Here is a 16,242-nt window from a genome sequence, read left to right on the forward strand (position 1 = left end):
CTGCCCTTCCGCCTATAAAAAGTCTCCGTGACGAAACCCCCAGGACCGAGAGCCACGATACGGAAAACCTTCCAGAGACGCCGCCGCCGCCGATCCCATCTCGGGGGATCCAGGAGATCGCCTCCGGCACCCTGCCGGAGAGGGGAATCATCTCCCGGAGGACTCTACGCCGCCATGGTCGCCTCCGGTGTGATGTGTGAGTAGTCTACCCCTGGACTATGGGTCCATAGCAGTAGCTAGATGGTTGTCTTCTCCCCATTGTGCTATCATTGTCGGATCTTGTGAGCTGCCTAACATGATCAAGATCATCTATCTGTAATTCTATATGTTGCGTTTGTTGGGATCCGATGAATAGAGAATACTTGTTATGTTGATTATCGAAGTTATATCTATGTGTTGTTTATGATCTTGCATGCTCTCCGTTATTAGTAGATGCTCTGGCCAAGTTGATGCTAGTAACTCCAAGAGGGAGTATTTATGCTCGATAGTGGGTTCATGTCTCCGTGAATCTGGAGGAGTGACAAGAACCACTAAGATTACGGATGTGCTGTTGCCACTAGGGATAAAACATTAGTGCTATGTTCAAGGATGTAGTCACTAGTTACATTACGCGCAATACTTAATGCAATTGTCTGTTGTTAGCAACTTAATACTGGAGGGGGTTCGGATGATAACTTTGAAGGTGGACTTTTTAGGCATAGATGCAGTTGGATGACGGTCTATGTACTTTGTCGTAATGCCCAATTAAATCTCACTATACTCATCATGATATGTATGTGCATGGTCATGCTCTCTTTATTTGTCAATTGCCCAACTGTAATTTGTTCACCCAACATGCTGTTCGTCTTATGGGAGAGACACCTCTAGTGAACTGTGGACCCCGGTCCAATTCTCTTTACTGAAATACAATCTACTGCAATACTTGTTCTCCTGTTTTCTGCAAACAATCATCTTCCACACAATACGGTTAACTCTTTGTTACAGCAAGCCGGTGAGATTGACAACCTCACTGTTTCGTTGGGGCAAAGTACTTTGGTTGTGTTGTGCAGGTTCCACGTTGGCGCCGGAATCACCGGTGTTGCGCCGCACTACATCTCGCCGCCATCAACCTTCAACGTGCTTCTTGACTCCTACTGGTCCGATTAAACCTTGGTTTCTTACTGAGGGAAACTTGCCGCTGTGCGCATCACACCTTCCTCTTGGGGTTCCCAACGGACGTGCCAACCACACGCATCAAGCAAATTTCTGGCGCCGTTGCCGGGGAGATCAAGACACGCTGCAAGGGGAGTCTCCACTTCTCAATCTTTTTACTTTGTTTTTGTCTTGCTTAGTTTTATTTACTACTTTGTTTGCTGCACTAAATCAAAATACAAAAAAATTAGTTGCTAGTTTTACTTTATTTGCTATCTTGTTTGCTATATCTAAAACACAAAAAAAATTAGTTTACTTGCATTTACTTTATCTAGTTTGCTTTATTTACTGTTGCTAAAATGGCCAACGCTGAAAACACTAAGTTATGTGACTTCACAACCACAAATAATAATGATTTCTTATGCACACCTATTGCTCCACCTGCTACTACAGCAGAATTCTTTGAAATTAAACCTGCTTTACTGAATCTTGTTATGCGAGAGCAATTTTTAAGTGTTAGTTACGATGATGCTGCTGCCCATCTTAATAATTTTGTTGAACTATGTGAAATGCAAAAATATAAAGATGTAGATGGTGATATTATTAAACTAAAATTGTTCCCTTTCTCATTAAGAGGAAGAGCTAAAGATTGGTTGCTATCTCTGCCTAAGAATAGTATTGATTCATGGACTAAATGCAAGGATGCTTTTATTGGTAGATATTATCCCCTGCTAAAATTATATCTTTGAGGAGTAGCATAATGAATTTTAAACAATTAGATACTGAACATGTTGCTCAAGCTTGGGAAAGAATGAAATCTTTGGTTAAAAATTGCCCAACCCATGGATGACTACTTGGATGATCACCCAAACCTTCTATGCAGGACTAAATTTTTCTTCACGGAATTTATTGGATTCAGCTGCTGGAGGTACCTTTATGTCCATCACTCTTGGTGAAGCAACAAAGCTTCTTGATAATATGATGATCAATTACTCTGAATGGCACACGGAAAGAGCTCCACAAGGTAAGAAGGTAAATTCTGTCGAAGAAACCTCTTCCCTGAGTGATAAGATTGATGCTATTATGTCTATGCTTGTGAATGATAGGACTATTGATCCTAATAATGTTCCATTAGCTTCATTGGTTGCACAAGAAGAACATGTTGATGTAAACTTCATTAAAAATAATAATTTCAACAACAATGCTTACCGGAACAATTCTAGTAACAACTATAGACCATATCCTTATAATAATGGCAACGGCTATGGTAATTCTTATGGGAATTCTTACAACAATAATAGGAGTTCACCCCCTGGACTTGAAGCCATGCTTAAAGAATTTATTAGTACACAAACTGCTTTTAACAAATCTGTAGAAGAAAAGCTTGGGAAAATTGATATACTTGCTTCTAAAGTCGATAGTCTTGCTGCTGATGTTGATCTTTTGAAATCAAAAGTTTTGCCTAATGAGAATCATCATAATAAAATTGCTACTACAGCAAATGCCATTCAAGTTAGAATTAATGAGAATATAAGATTAATGGCTGAACTGCGTGCTAGGTGGGATAGAGAAGAAAATGAAAAACTAGCTAAAGAAAAGAATATAGCTAAAGTTTGGACTATTACCACCACTAGTAATGCTAATGCTACACATGTTGCTGCACCTCCTACTCATACTAATAAAAGAATTGGTGTTAGCAATGTTTCCACTTCTAATGCAAAGCGCGAAAAACTGCATGAACCTGCTAAAACTGCTGAAACTGCCTTTGATAAAGCTGCTGAAATTTTTTCCAACATTGGGGATGATGATCCCATTGCTTTAGATTATAATGGTTTGAATTTTGATGATTGCCACATCTCTGAAGTTATAAAGTTCTTGCAAAAACTTGCTAAAAGTCCTAATGCTAGTGCTATAAATTTGGCTTTTACACATCATATTACAAATGCTCTTATAAAAGCTAGAGAAGAGAAACTAGAGCGCGAAGCCTCTATTCCTAAAAAGCTAGAGGATGGTTGGGAGCCCATCATTAAGATGAAGGTTAAAGATTTTGATTGTAATGCTTTATGTGATCTTGGTGCAAGTATTTCTGTTATGCCTAAGAAAATTTATAATATGCTTGACTTGCCACCGCTGAAAAATTGTTATTTGGATGTTAATCTTGCTGATCATTCTACAAAGAAACCTTTGGGTAAAGTTGATAATGTTCGCATTACCGTTAACAATAACCTTGTTCCCGTTGATTTTGTTGTCTTGGATATTGAATGCAATGCATCTTGTCCCATTATATTGGGAAGACCTTTTCTTCGAACTGTTGGTGCTATTATTGATATGAAGGAAGGTAATATAAAATATCAATTTCCTCTCAAGAAAGGTATGGAACACTTCCCTAGAAAGAGAATGAAGGTACCTTTTGATTCCATTATGAGAACAAATTATGATGTTGACACTTCGTCTCTTGATAATACTTGATACACACTTTCTGCGCCTAGCTGAAAGGCGTTAAAGAAAAGCGCTTATGGGAGACAACCCATGTTTTTACCTACAGTACTTTGTTTTTATTTTGTGTCTTGGAAGTTGTTTACTACTGTAGCAACCTCTCCTTATCTTAGTTTTGTGTTTTGTTGTGCCAAGTTAAGCCGTTGATAGAAAAGTAAGTACTAGATTTGGATTACTGCACAGTTCCAGATTTCTTTGCTGTCACGAATCTGAGTCCACCTCCCTGTAGGTAGCTCAGAAAATTAAGCCAATTTACGTGCATGATCCTCAGATATGTACGCAACTTTCATTCAATTTGAGAATTTTCATTTGAGCAAGTCTGGTACCATTTTAAAATTCGTCAATACGAACTGTTCTGTTTTGACAGATTCTGCCTTTTATTTCGCATTGCCTCTTTCGCTATGTTGGATGAATTTCTTTGATCCATTAATGTCCAGTAGCATTATGCAATGTCCAGAAGTGTTAAGAATGATTGTGTCACCTCTGAATATGTCAATTTATATTGTGCACTAACCCTCTAATGAGTTGTTTCGAGTTTGGTGTGGAGGAAGTTTTCAAGGATCAAGAGAGGAGTATGATGCAACATGATCAAGGAGAGTGAAAGCTCTAAGCTTGGGGATGCACCCGGTGGTTCACCCCTGCATATATCAAGAAGACTCAAGCGTCTAAGCTTGGGGATGCCCAAGGCATCCCCTTCTTCATCGACAACATTATCAGGTTCCTCCCCTGAAACTATATTTTTATTCCATCACATCTTATGTGCTTTTTCTTGGAGCGTCGGCTTGTTTTTGTTTTTTGTGTTGTTTGAATAAAATGGATCCTAGCATTCACTTTATGGGAGAGAGACACGCTCCGCTGTAGCATATGGACAAGTATGTCCTTGGTTTCTACTCATAGTATTCATGGCGAAGTTTCTCCTTCGTTAAATTGTTATATGGTTGGAATTGGAAAATGATACATGTAGTAATTGCTATTAATGTCTTGGGTAATGTGATACTTGGAAATTGTTGTGCTCATGTTTAAGCTCTTGCATCATATGCTTTGCACCCATTAATGAAGAAATACATAGAGCATGCTAAAATTTGGTTTGCATATTTGGTTTCTCTAAGGTCTAGATAATTTCTAGTTTTGAGTTTGAACAACAAGGAAGACGGTGTAGAGTCTTATAATGTTTTCAATATGTCTTTTATGTGAGTTTTGCTGCACCGGTTCATCCTTGTGTTTGTTTCAAATAAGCCTTGCTAGCCTAAACCTTGTATCGAGAGGGAATACTTCTCATGCATCCAAAATACTTGAGCCAACCACTATGCCATTTGTGTCCACCATACCTACCTACTACATGGTATTTTCCGCCATTCCAAAGTATATTGCTTGAGTGCTACCTTTAAAATTCCATCATTCACCTTTGCAATATATAGCTCATGGGACAAATAGCTTAAAAACTATTGTGGTATTGAATATGTAATTATGCACTTTATCTCTTATTAAGTTGCTTGTTGTGCGATAACCATGTTCACTGGGGACGCCATCAACTATTCATTGTTGAATTTCATGTGAGTTGCTATGCATGTTCGTCTTGTCTGAAGTAAGAGAGATCTACCACCATATGGTTAAGCATGCATATGTTAGAGAAGAACATTGGGCCGCTAACTAAAGCCATGATCCATGGTGGAAGTTTCAGTTTTGGACAACAATCCTCAAATCTCAAATGAGAAAATTATTAATTGTTGGTATATGCTTATGCATAAAAGAGGAGTCCATTATCTGTTGTCTATGTTGTCCCGGTATGGATGTCTAAGTTGAAGAATAATCAATAGCGAGAAATCCAATGCGAGCTTTCTCCTTAGACCTTTGTACAGGCGGCATAGAGGTACCCCTTTGTGACACTTGGTAAAAACAATGCATTGTGATGATCCGGTAGTCCAAGCTAATTAGGACAAGGTGCGGGCACTATTAGTACACTATGCATGAGGCTTGCAACTTATAAGATATAATTTACATGATGCATATGCTTTATTACTACCATTGACAAAATTGTTTCATGTTTTCAAAATCAAAGCTCTAGCACAAATATAGCAATCGATGCTTTTCCTCTATGGAGGACAGTTCTTTTACTTTCAATGTTGAGTCAGTTCACCTATTTCTCTCCACCTCAAGAAGCAAACACTTGTGTGAACTGTGCATTGATTCCTACATACTTGCTTATTGCATCTATTATATTACTCTATGTTGACAATATCCATGAGATATACATGTTACAAGTTGAAAGCAACCGCTGAAACTTAATCTTCTTTTGTGTTGTTTCAATGCATTTACTTTGAATTATTGCTTTATGAGTTAACTCTTATGCAAGACTTATTGATGCTTGTCTTGAAGTGCTATTCATGAAAAGTCTTTGCTATATGATTCACTTGTTTACTCATGTCATATGCATTGTTTCGATCGCTGCATTCACTACATATGCTTTACAAATAGTATGATCAAGATTATGATGGCATGTCACTCCAGAAATTATCTGTGTTATCGTTTTACCTGCTCGGGACGAGCAGAACTAAGCTTGGGGATGCTGATACGTCTCCGACGTATCGATAATTTCTTATGTTCCATGCCACATTATTGATGTTATCTACATGTTTTATGCACACTTTATGTCATATTCGTGCATTTTACGGAACTAACCTATTAACAAGATGCCGAAGTGCCGATTCTTTGTTTCTGCTGTTTTTGGTTTCAGAAATCCTAGTAAGGAAATATTCTCGGAATTGGACGAAATCAAAGCCCAGGGGCCTATTTTCTCACGAAGCTTCCAGAAGTCCGAAGGAGAGACGAAGAGGGGCCACGGAGGGGCCACACCATAGGGCGGCGCGGCCCCCCCCTTGGCCGCGCGGCCCTGTGGTGTGGGGCCCCCGTGCCGCCTCTTGACCTGCCCTTCCGCCTATAAAAAGTCTCCGTGACGAAACCCCCGATGCCGAGAGCCACGATACGGAAAACCTTCCAGAGATGCCGCCGCCGCCGATCCCATCTCGGGGGATCCAGAGATCGCCTCCGCACCCTGCCGGAGAGGGGAATCATCTCCCGGAGGACTCTACGCCGCCATGGTCGCCTCCGGTGTGATGTGTGAGTAGTCTACCCCTGGACTATGGGTCCATAGCGGTAGCTAGATGGTTGTCTTCTCCCCATTGTGCTATCATTGTCGGATCTTGTGAGCTGCCTAACATGATCAAGATCATCTATCTGTAATTCTATATGTTGCGTTTGTTGGGATCCGATGAATAGAGAATACTTGTTATGTTGATTATCGAAGTTATATCTATGTGTTGTTTATGATCTTGCATGCTCTCCGTTATTAGTAGATGCTCTGGCCAAGTTGATGCTAGTAACTCCAAGAGGGAGTATTTATGCTCGATAGTGGGTTCATGTCTCCGTGAATCTGGAGGAGTGACAAGAACCACTAAGATTACGGATGTGCTGTTGCCACTAGGGATAAAACATTAGTGCTATGTTCAAGGATGTAGTCACTAGTTACATTACGCGCAATACTTAATGCAATTGTCTGTTGTTAGCAACTTAATACGGAGGGGGTTCGGATGATAACTTTGAAGGTGGACTTTTTAGGCATAGATGCAGTTGGATGACGGTCTATGTACTTTGTCGTAATGCCCAATTAAATCTCACTATACTCATCATGATATGTATGTGCATGGTCATGCTCTCTTTATTTGTCAATTGCCCAACTGTAATTTGTTCACCCAACATGTTGTTCGTCTTATGGGAGAGACACCTCTAGTGAACTGTGGACCCCGGTCCAATTCTCTTTACTAAAATACAATCTACTGCAATACTTGTTCTACTGTTTTCTGCAAACAATCATCTTCCACACAATACGGTTAACTCTTTGTTACAGCAAGCCGGTGAGATTGACAACCTCACTGTTTCGTTGGGGCAAAGTACTTTGGTTGTGTTGTGCAGGTTCCACGTTGGCGCCGGAATCACTGGTGTTGCGCCGCACTACATCTCGCCGCCATCAACCTTCAACGTGCTTCTTGACTCCTACTGGTCCGATTAAACCTTGGTTTCTTACTGAGGGAAACTTGCCGCTGTGCGCATCACACCTTCCTCTTGGGGTTCCCAATGGACGTGCCAACCACACGCATCATCCACTAACCCTCTAATGAGTTGTTCTAAGTTTGGTGTGGAGGAAGTTTTCAAGGATCAAGAGAGGAGTATGATGCAACATGATCAAGGAGAGTGAAAGCTCTAAGCTTGGGGATGCCCCGGTGGTTCACCCCTGCATATTCTAAGAAGACTCAAGCGTCTAAGCTTGGGGATGCCCAAGGCATCCCCTTCTTCATCGACAACATTATCAGGTTCCTCCCCTGAAACTATATTTTTATTCCATCACATCTTATGTGCTTTTCTTGGAGCGTCGGTTTATTTTTGTTTTTTTGTTTTGTTTGAATAAAATGGATCCTAGCATTCACTTTATGGGAGAGAGACACGCTCCGCTGTAGCATATGGACAAGTATGTCCTTAGGCTCTACTCATAGTATTCATGGCGAAGTTTCTTCTTCGTTAAATTGTTATATGGTTGGAATTGGAAAATGATACATGTAGTAATTGCTATAAATGTCTTGGGTAATGTGATACTTGGCAATTGTTGTGCTCATGTTTAAGCTCTTGCATCATATACTTTGCACCCATTAATGAAGAAATACATAGAGCATGCTAAAATTTGGTTTGCATATTTGGTCTCTCTAAGGTCTAGATAATTTGTAGTATTGAGTTTGAACAACAAGGAAGACGGTGTAGATTCTTATAATGTTTACAGTATGTCTTTTATGTGAGTTTTGCTGCACCGGTTCATCCTTGTGTTTGTTTCAAATAAGCCTTGCTAGCCTAAACCTTGTATCGAGAGGGAATACTTCTCATGCATCCAAAATACTTGAGCCAACCACTATGCTATTTGTGTCCACCATACCTACCTACTACATGGTATTTCTCCGCCATTCCAAAGTAAATTGCTTGAGTGCTACCTTTAAAATTCCATCATTAACCTTTGCAATATATAGCTCATGGGAAAAATAGCTTAAAAACTATTGTGGTATTGAATATGTACTTATGCACTTTATCTCTTATTAAGTTGCTTGTTGTGCGATAACCATGTTCACTGGGGACGCCATCAACTACTCTTTGTTGAATTTCATGTGAGTTGCTGTGCATGTTCGTCTTGTCTGAAGTAAGGGAGATCTACCACCTTATGGTTAAGCATGCATATTGTTAGAGAAGAACATTGGGCCGCTAACTAAAGCCATGATCCATGGTGGAAGTTTCAGTTTTGGACAATATCCTCAATCTCATATGAGAAAATTATTAATTGTTGTTACATGCTTATGCATAAAAGAGGAGTCCATTATCTATTGTCTATGTTGTCCCGGTATGGATGTCTAAGTTGAGAATAATTAATAGCGAGAAATCCAATGCGAGCTTTCTCCTTAGACCTTTGTACAGGCGGCATAGAGGTACCCCTTTGTGACACTTGGTTAAAACATGTGCATTGTGATGATCCCGTAGTCCAAGCTAATTAGGACAAGGTGCGGGCACTAGTAGTATACTATGCATGAGGCTTGCAACTTGTAAGATATAATTTACATGATACATATGCTTTATTACTACCGTTGACAAAATTGTTTCATGTTTTCAAAATCAAAGCTCTAGCACAAATATAGCAATCGATGCTTTTCCTCTATGGAGGACCATTCTTTTACTTTCATTGTTGAGTCAGTTCACCTATTTCTCTCCACCTCAAGAAGCAAACACTTGTGTGAACTGTGCATTGATTCCTACATACTTGCATATTGCACTTATTATATTACTCTATGTTGAAAATATCCATGAGATATACATGTTATAAGTTGAAAGAAACCGCTGAAACTTAATCTTCCTTTGTGTTGCTTCAATGCTTTTACTATGAATTATTGCTTTATGAGTTAACTCTTATGCAAGACTTATTGATGCTTGTCTTGGAGTACTATTCATGAAAAGTCTTTGCTTTATGATTCACTTGTTTACTCATGTCATATACATTGTTTTGATCGCTGCATTCACTACATATGCTTTACAAATAGTATGATCAAGGTTATGATGGCATGTCACTCCAGAAATTATCTTTGTTATCGTTTTACCTGCTCGGGACGAGCAGAACTAAGCTTGGGGATGCTGATACGTCTCCAACGTATCGATAATTTCTTATGTTCCATGCCACATTATTGATGTTATCTACATGTTTTATGCACACTTTATGTCATATTCGTGCATTTTCTGGAACTAACTGATGCGTGTGGTTGGCACGTCCGTTGGGAACCCCAAGAGGAAGGTGTGATGCGCACAGCGGCAAGTTTCCCTCAGTAAGAAACCAAGGTTTAATCGGACCAGTAGGAGTCAAGAAGCACGTTGAAGGTTGATGGCGGCGAGATGTAGTGCGGCGCAACACCAGGGATTCCGGCGCCAACGTGGAACCTGCACAACACAACCAAAGTACTTTGCCCCAACGAAACAGTGAGGTTGTCAATCTCACCGGCTTGCTGTAACAAAGGATTAACCGTATTGTGTGGAAGATGATTGTTTGCAGAAAACAGTAGAACAAGTATTGCAGTAGATTGTATTTCAGTAAAGAGAATTGGACCGGGGTCCACAGTTCACTAGAGGTGTCTCTCCCATAAGATAAACAGCATGTTGGGTGAACAAATTACAGTTGGGCAATTGACAAATAAAGAGAGCATGACCATGCACATACATATCATGATGAGTATAGTGAGATTTAATTGGGCATTACGACAAAGTACATAGACCGCCATCCAACTGCATCTATGCCTAAAAAGTCCACCTTCAGGTTATCATCCGAACCCCCTCCGGTATTAAGTTGCAAAGCAACAGACAATTGCATTAAGTATGGTGCGTAATGTAATCAACAACTACATCCTTAGACATAGCATCAATGTTTTATCCCTAGTGGCAACAAAGACAACACAACCTTAGAACTTTACATCACTTGTCCCGGTGTCAATGCAGGCATGAACCCACTATCGAGCATAAGTACTCCCTCTTGGAGTTACAAGCATCTACTTGGCCAGAGCATCTACTAGTAACGGAAAGCATGCAAGATCATAAACAACACGTAGATATAACTTTGATAATCAACATAACAAGTATTCTCTATTCATCGGATCCCAACAAACGCAACATATAGAATTACGGATAGATGATCTTGATCATGTTAGGCAGCTCACAAGATCCGACAATGATAGCACAATGGGGAGAAGACAACCATCTAGCTACTGCTATGGACCCATAGTCCAGGGGTAGACTACTCACACATCACACCGGAGGCGACCATGGCGGCGTAGAGTCCTCCAGAGATGATTCCCCTCTCCGGCAGGGTGCCGGAGGCGATCTCTGGATCCCCCGAGATGGGATCGGCGTAGGCGGCGTCTGCGGAAGGTTTTCCGTATCGTGGCTCTCGATGCGGGGGTTTCGTCACGGAGGCTTTAAGTAGGCGGAAGGGCAAGTCGGGAGGGGGCACAGGGCCCCGGACCACGGGCCGGCGCGGCCGGGGGTGGGCCGCGCCGCCTAGGGTTTGGGCACCACTGTGGCCCCACTTCGTTTCGTCTTCGGACTTACGGAAGCTTCGTGGAAAAATAGGCCCACGGGCTTTGATTTCGTCCAATTCCGAGAATATTTCCTTACTAGGATTTCTGAAACCAAAAACAGCAGAAAACAAAGAATCGGCACTTCGGCATCTTGTTAATAGGTTAGTTCCAGAAAATGCACGAATATGACATAAAGTGTGCATAAAACATGTAGATAACATCAATAATGTGGCATGGAACATAAGAAATTATCGATACGTCGGAGACGTATCAGCATCCCCAAGCTTAGTTCTGCTCGTCCCGAGCAGGTAAAACGATAACACGAGATAATTTACGGAGTGACATGCCATCATAATCTTGATCATACTATTTGTAAAGCATATGTAGTGAATGCAGCGATCAAAACAATGTATATGACATGAGTAAACAAGTGAATCATAAAGCAAAGACTTTTCATGAATAGCACTTCAAGACAAGCATCAATAAGTCTTGCATAAGAGTTAACTCATAAAGCAATAATTCAAAGTAAAAGCATTGAAGCAACACAAAAGAAGATTAAGTTTCAGCGGTTGCTTTCAACTTGTAACATGTATATCTCATGGATATTGTCAACATAGAGTAATATAATAAGTGCAATATGCAAGTATGTTGGAATCAATGCACAGTTCACACAAGTGTTTGCTTCTTGAGGTGGAGAGAAATAGGTGAACTGACTCAACATTGAAAGTAAAAGAATGGTCCTTCATAGAGGAAAAGCATCGATTGCTATATTTGTGCTAGAGCTTTGATTTTGAAAACATGAAACAATTTTGTCAACGGTAGTAATAAAGCATATGCATCATGTAAATTATATCTTATAAGTTGCAAGCCTCATGCATAGTGTACTAATAGTGCCCGCACCTTGTCCTAATTAGCTTGGACTACCGGATCATCACAATGCACATGTTTTTACCAAGTGTCACAAAGGGGTACCTCTATGCCGCCTGTACAAAGGTCTAAGGAGAAAGCTCGCATTGGATTTCTCGCTATTGATTATTCTTCAACTTAGACATCCATACCGGGACAACTTAGACAACAGATAATGGACTCCTCTTTTATGCATAAGCATGTAGCAACAATTAATAATTTTCTCATTTGAGATTGAGGATATATGTCCAAAACTGAAACTTCCACCATGGATCATGGCTTTAGTTAGCGGCCCAATGTTCTTCTCTAACATTATGCATGCTTAACCATAAGGTGGTAGATCTCTCTTACTTCAGACAAGACGGACATGCATAGCAACTCACATGAAATTCAACAATGAATAGTTGATGGCGTCCTCAGTGAACATGGTTATCGCACAACAAGCAACTTAATAAGAGATAAAGTGCATAATTACATATTCAATACCACAATAGTTTTTAAGCTATTTGTCCCATGAGCTATATATTGCAAAGGTGAATGATGGAATTTTAAAGGCAGCACTCAAGCAATTTACTTTGGAATGGCGGAAAATACCATGTAGTAGGTAGGTATGGTGGACACAAATGGCATAGTGTTGTTTGGCTCAAGGATTTGGATGCATGAGAAGTATTCCCTCTCGATACAAGGTTTAGGCTAGCAAGGTTATTTGAAACAAACACAAGGATGAACCGGTGCAGCAAAACTCACATAAAAGACATATTGTAAACATTATAAGACTCTACACCGTCTTCCTTGTTGTTCAAACTCAATACTAGAAATTATCTAGACCTTAGAGAAACCAATTATGCAAACCAAATTTTAGCAAGCTCTATGTATTTCTTCATTAATGGGTGCAAAGTATATGATGCAAGAGCTTAATCATGAGCACAACAATTGCCAAGTATCACATTACCCAAGACATTAATAGCAATTACTACATGTATCATTTTCCAATTCCAACCATATAACAATTTAACGAAGAAGAAACTTCGCCATGAATACTATGAGTAGAAACTAAGGACATACTTGTACATATGCTACAGCGGAGCGTGTCTCTCTCCCATAAAGTGAATGCTAGGATCCATTTTATTCAAACAAAACAAAAACAAAAACAAACCGACGCTCCAAGAAAAAGCACATAAGATGTGATGGAATAAAAATATAGTTTCAGGAGGAACACGATAATGTTGTCGATGAAGAAGGGGATGCCTTGGGCATCCCCAAGCTTAGACGCTTGAGTCTTCTTAATATATGCAGGGGTGAACCACCGGGGCATCCCCAAGCTTAGAGCTTTCACTCTCCTTGATCATGTTGCATCATACTCCTCTCTTGATTCGTGCATTTTCTGGAACTAACCTATTAACAAGATGCCGAAGTGCCAGTTGCTGTTTTCTGCTGTTTTTGGTTTCAGAAATCCTAGTAATGAAATATTCTCGGAATTGGACGAAATCAACGCCCAGGGTCCTATTTTGCCACGAAGCTTCCAGAAGACCGAAGAGGAGACGAAGTGGGGCCACGAGGTGGCAACACCCTAGGGCGGCGCCCCCCCCTTGGCCGCGCGGCCCTGTGGTGTGGGCCCCTCGTGCCGCCTCCTGACCTGCCCTTCCGCCTACTTAAAGCCTCCGTCGCGAAACCCCCAGTACCGAGAGCCACGATACGGAAAACCTTCCAGAGACGCCGCCGCCGCCAATCCCATCTCAGGGGATTCAGGAGATCGCCTCCGGCACCCTGCCGGAGAGGGGAATCATCTCCCGGAGGACTCTACGCTGCCATGGTCGCCTCCGGAGTGATGTGTGAGTAGTCTACCCCTGGACTATGGGTCCATAGCAGTAGCTAGATGGTTGTCTTCTCCCCATTGTGCTTAATTGTCGGATCTTGTGAGCTGTCTAACATGATCAAGATCATCTATCTGTAATTCTATATGTTGCGTTTGTTGGGATCCGATGAATAGAGAATACTATGTTATGTTGATTATCAAAGTTATGTCTATGTGTTGTTTATGATCTTGCATGCTCTCCGTTATTAGTAGATGCTCTGGCCAAGTTGATGCTAGTAACTCCAAGAGGGAGTATTTATGCTCGATAGTGGGTTCATGTCTCCGTGAATCTGGAGGGGTGACAAGAACCTCTAAGGTTATGGATGTGCTGTTGCCACTAGGGATAAAACATTGGTGCTATGTTCAAGGATGTAGTCACTGATTACATTACGCGCAATACTTAATGCAATTGTCTGTTGTTAGCAACTTAATACTGGAGGGGGTTCGGATGATAACTTTGAAGGTGGACTTTTTAGGCATAGATGCATCTTTGGATAGCGGTCTATGTACTTTGTCGTAATGCCCAATTAAATCTCACTATACTCATCATAATATGTATGTGCATGGTCATGCCCTCTTTATTTGTCAATTGCCCAACTGTAATTTGTTCACCCAACATGCTGTTTATCTTATGGGAGAGACACCTCTAGTGAACTGTGGACCCCGGTCCAATTCTCTATACTGAAATACAATCTACTGCAATACTTGTTTTACTGTTTTCTGCAACAAATCATCTTCCACACAATACGGTTAATCCTTTGTTACAGCAAGCCGGTGAGATTGACAATCTCACTGTTTCGTTGGGGCAAAGTACTTTGGTTGTGTTGTGCAGGTTCCACGTTGGCGCCGGAATCTCTGGTGTTGCGCCGCACTACATCCCGCCGCCATCAACCTTCAACGTGCTTCTTGACTCCTACTGGTTCGATTAAACCTTGGTTTCTTACTGAGGGAAACTTGCCGCTGTGCGCATCACACCTTCCTCTTGGGGTTCCCAACGGACGTGTCAACCACACGCATCACTGCTTCAATCTCCTCTGCATTTGCTGGTTCAATCACCTCATGTTGAACTGCTGCTTCAATCTCAAGTTGAATTGCTGCTTCATTCTCCTCTGCATTTTCTGCTCCCGCCTGATCTTCCATTCCAAAAGCTGGGTCAACTCCATTTTTACAAAGCCTAGCAATGTGTCCAGGGATTCCACAACGTTTGCACTTATGTTTTCGAATCGGTGCACCACCCTCTGCACTAGCTCTGATCCTATTCTTGCTCGGCCTACCTACCGGTCTAGTCAATACTGGAGAGTACAGTTTGAAGCCTGGATCGACTTTCATCCATTGGTCTTTTCCCAACAAGATAGGAACATTCATAGCATATGCAGCCCTAAATTTGGCAACAGAGAAATACTCTGACACATACTGATCAACTTCACCATCTTCACCCCCTATAACACTCATGAAAAACAATGCGTGTATGCAGGGTATCCCACGGATCTGCCATCCCCTACAATGGCATGTCCTATCAACCAAACTCACTGGATACCTCCACTGCCTGTTTTCTTTGTCAGTGTAGGTTACCTCAGCCTCCATTCCTTTTCTGACGCATTGCATCCTCAATTGTTTTGCCCTGGCATGCAAAGACTTAATCAAAGATGGGAGCATGAGATGGCCAACATAATTTGTGGATGCAATTCTTTGACGCAGATCGATCTTTATCATGATCATCTGCCTAATCTTATCAAATATTTGCCACAGCATAAGCCCTTTCAATGACTTGACCTTTGAATTGAAACTCTCCGCAAGGTTACTTGTTACATAGTCTACCTTGCAAATTTCATTGAATTGGCTTCTTGACCACACCCTACCATGATGTTCATCCAAGTACTCCTTCACCCTAGGTTTTTGTTTATACAACACATCCAAATGAAACAGATGCTTCCTAGAGCTGCATGTGTATGAAGCTGGCCATAGGTTGTCAGTAAAAACTTTACCCTTGAATTTCTTTGTAAAATTCTGTACCAAGTGTCGCATACATTCCCTATGCTCCACTCCAGGGAATACTTGCTTCTACCGCAGTCTCCAAACCTTTGCAAGCGTACGTGTGGATAACAAGTCCTGGTGGATGACCTATAAGGTCGCGCAAATTCTGCGAAACCAAGTCCAACTTTCTGTGACTCAACCTCCAAAACCCCATAAGCAACAGGGAACATCCAA

Source organism: Lolium perenne, chromosome 3 (assembly GCF_019359855.2).
Source record: "Lolium perenne isolate Kyuss_39 chromosome 3, Kyuss_2.0, whole genome shotgun sequence".
In the NCBI taxonomy this organism is placed as follows: Eukaryota; Viridiplantae; Streptophyta; class Magnoliopsida; order Poales; family Poaceae; genus Lolium; species Lolium perenne.